The sequence below is a fragment of the Theobroma cacao genome, chromosome 6, assembly GCF_053813885.1.
Source record: "Theobroma cacao isolate CCN51 chromosome 6, ASM5381388v1, whole genome shotgun sequence".
Taxonomy (NCBI): domain Eukaryota; kingdom Viridiplantae; phylum Streptophyta; class Magnoliopsida; order Malvales; family Malvaceae; genus Theobroma; species Theobroma cacao.
In genome coordinates, this window is record NC_142644.1 from 8592811 (window position 1) to 8596692 (window position 3882).

The 3882-nt window shown below is 31.9% G+C and overlaps 1 long non-coding RNA gene across 1 annotated transcript; it reads right to left on the reverse strand.

Moving 5' to 3' along the window:
- Positions 1-1408: 1408 nt before the first annotated feature.
- LOC148762060 (uncharacterized) lies at positions 1409-3235 on the reverse strand. The gene is made up of 3 exons (XR_016027116.1): positions 3113-3235; positions 2381-2464; positions 1409-1545 (listed from the first exon to the last, which is right to left on the reverse strand). It is a non-coding gene; the product is annotated as an uncharacterized LOC148762060 (long non-coding RNA).
- Between the last annotated feature and the right edge of the window lie 647 nt (positions 3236-3882).

Sequence of the window (3882 nt, forward strand, 5' to 3'; positions counted from 1 at the left end):
TTTAATCTCCTTATAATCTTTAATTTACCATAAGCATGATCATCATAAAGCGTTGATCTACACTTTGTATTTTGGGATTATAATAGAGATGAACAAATGGGAACATTTATCCTAATAATGGAGTTCATAGCATTAACATCACTGTTAATGATTTCAAGAAGATTGGTGATTAATCTAGGCCCAATGGATTGATGAAATAGCTACTCATCACATCTGGATACTCAAAACATTAGATCTAGAGTATTGAATCACTAATTGGATAAAATTTAAGACTAGAGGACAAAATTGACATAAAAGGTAAAACGGTAATTTCACTTTTTATCATTGGATGGTTATGAGGGTTCACAATATAAGGTTTGCAATTGGACAACTAATAATTAATATCAAGTATTGAATTATTTCTTGTAATTATAGTTAATCTAAGAGTGCAACTATGAATCTATAGTGGAGTGATTTCATGGCTAATAAGCTTGAATTACTTTTAATGAGATTAAGAATAATTCGAAGATTATTGGAGCTTGGAATATCTATGTCAAATAGATTCCCCACTTAGCTTCATAGAATTCAACTTGATAAAGTTGGAATGCATGTTTTAATTTGATTAATTAAATTGTGTACATAAATGGTATCTTTAACATGTTTGTCTTAATTTAAACAAGAAAACATGTTTGGTCTTAATTTAAACAAAGAAATATGTTTGTCTTAATTTAAGACAAGAAAAATATTTTTTATCTTAATCTAGACAAGAAAACATATTTTTTTCAATTTAGACAAGATAAAATATTTTTGTCTTAATTAAAGACAAAAGTTATCTTCAATTAAGATAATGTTAGGAAGATTCTTGCAAAATGAATCTAGACATCCATGTTGATAAAGGGAGACTCCATATTTGACTATCACTCTTTTATTTTTTATTAATTCTGTCACGACCCGGTACTCCCCTCGAGCCCGTGACAACAGCCGCAGTGTCCCGGTAGACACTTATTGCTCGAAATGTCAACCCGAAACCCCGCAAGGCTTTACTATCAGTTTCTTTGTTCCTTTGTGAGCAACCATTGTCAAATATCGTGTTCTAAAATATTTTAAGTTGTTTCCAACTTTAAACAAATAAAATATTAATTTTTCGTCTCACAAGGGTATTTTGGTCATTTTTCTCAAAAATTTTAAAACTGGCTAAAACGTAATATACAAGTACAAAACACACAATTCATATTCAAAATGAGTTTAAAAGTCTAAAATCTTTATTTAAAACGAAATTATGGTTATTTGAATATAATAAGAAAATAAAAGAAATATTAAGTAAAATATTCTATTTTCTTATAAAACAATATTTATAGAGTTATACGTGAATAATTTTTATAACGTAAAAGTTAAATAAATTTATACATACTTAAATACAGTAAGCCAAAATATTTAATTTAATTTACAATAACAAGAGTGCCCCCGAATAAACAAAAGTAAACAGGACTGTGAACCTACAGTTTGGAAAATGCAGATCCCACTGTAGTCCTCGATGAGATCAGTTATTTACAGTCTATACTGAACCTGAAATGGGTGGAAAGGAGGGTGGTGAGATTATAAAATCCCAATGAGTAAACAAACATCATCATAAACATCTAGAGTTGAGTACATGGAGACAATAAAGTAAATCATCATAAACTGGGTTATAGCATTATAACACATTTTGTTCAAAACATGTAAAGAGGCTTATGAATCTCATAAAAATCTAGGCTTGTGCCATAAATCCATTCTCGGGGACACCTTGGCCGAGGCATCCTACCGAGACCGCCAAGGCTATTAAAATTCACATTTCACATAAATCATGTTTTTGTTTTGAAAACATAGCCGTTCCTTGGCGTTGGCTGAGTTCCCCCTCACGTGGTGGTTTAGCGTGAAGTGAACCCTGAACTTTACCCCAGGAGATACCCTACGCGCCTCTCCATTCGAGGTAAGAATATAATGGGGTTTGCCGTGCCCCTCTAAAAGGCTGGTCCACAGAAACCCCCTACTGCAGTGATTAATTAATATATAATCCACCATATAATAAAACTCAATAACATGATATGGCAATTTTGTAATTCGTAGTTTTTCAAGGTAACCAAACAATTCGCATTTGAATACAATTGCCAACTAGCCAATCATGCTCGATTTATCATAAGCCAGTTAATTTAAACAATCAAATTGCCACAATTAACAGTCTCCGTGTACTCTATTTTTCAAAATCACTATTAATTTCAAAACAATTTATAATTTAATTTCATTGAAACTCATTTATTCATAAAACATGAAAATTTATCTTTTTAAATTCCTTTTTCCATAGAATTCATGAAAGCATTTAAAAACCACCCTAGATAATTAAAATGACAGTAAGTTTACTCACTATGTCTAAAATGCAGACTTTCGAAGCACTCTGTCTACTGGTCCTCGGATGCAATTTCCTTGCCTTTATCGGAGGACTCACCACCTTGACACAATACAAAATCGAGAGTTTCACCAAGTTGGTACTAAATCAAAATTAAACTAATTTAGATTACCAATGCATGATATGGAATGCAAAAATGCACTGGTAACTATTTAAACCCGGTATTGGCTTAATTCGTCTTATCACCCGATTAAATTCCTAACGGGTCCGTTTAAACTCCAATTTAATTCTTTTCAGTTTCTATACCTCAATTGCACCCAAATTAACTTAATGTCCCTCAGTGTGGTGCAAATTATCAGTCCCAATAGCAAATTACGAAAATACCCCTAGTGGGTAAAAATTCGTATTTTTGCTCCGAAAATTCCCATTATTTTTCTAGGCTCATAATTCATCATTCCTTAACCAATTCTCCTAGAATAAAATCAAACTCATCCTCACTCACTACATGGTAAATTCAGCCATTAATGGTTGGGGGAGAAAATAAATTCTTTTCTTGTTGTTTTGTTTCTAAATATGCTAAACTAACTAAAAACACTAACATAAATTAAAATCAAATAAATCCAACAACTTTCTCTCTCCTAACCCATTTTTTCAGAATTGAATTCATCATGAAAACATGTAATTTAATCATGGAAAATAAAGAGAAATGCTTGGGAATAAGAAAACTCAAGCTTAATAGAAAAAACTCACCTTTTTCACTTAATTTCCTTGAAAATTCACACTTTTTCTTTGATTTTCTCTCTCTAGGGTTTTGTTTTTGTTTTCTCTCTCTTCTTGCTGGTTTGGCCGGCCATGGGGTGGAAGATGGGCTGATTTTGTGCCTTTTAAAAAGGAAAATAATAAATTAATAAAGGCATGACACATGGCATCATGTCATTGGCCCGTTTTTAAAATTTTAAAAATTTAAACATTTTATCTCCACCACATGTTTAGTCAAGGGTCAAAGATGAAGACAAAGGAAGACCATGTGCTGGAAAAAATATCCTGGTGGTGGAAAATTACAATTTTGCCCCTGAGGTGGCAAAATTACCATTTTACCCCTATACTCCAAATTATACCGAAATTAAAATTTTTCACTTCTAAACCTCAAATCATACTTCAATAAGTCAAATTATACTCTAATAAGTCAAATGGGGTCAAAAAAATCTTTTCTAAAATTCTCATTTTGTCCCCAAGTGGCAAATGACCATTTTACCCCTAGTTAGTGAAAATTCCGATTTGACTCCAAATTGATCCTCAAACTCCAAATTACCATTTTAAGTCATCCATGAACTGTGAAACTCTTTATCTCACCTTAAAATTCCTATTTGATCTAGTTCGAGGATTAAATAAACTTTGTTGTACCTCTAGGTACAATACCGACTTTTGTAAATTTTTCGGGACTCTCCTAGCATGCAATCATGCTATCATGCAATCATGCAGTCATGAATAGTATTTTATAAGGTTGGGCTTTACAAATT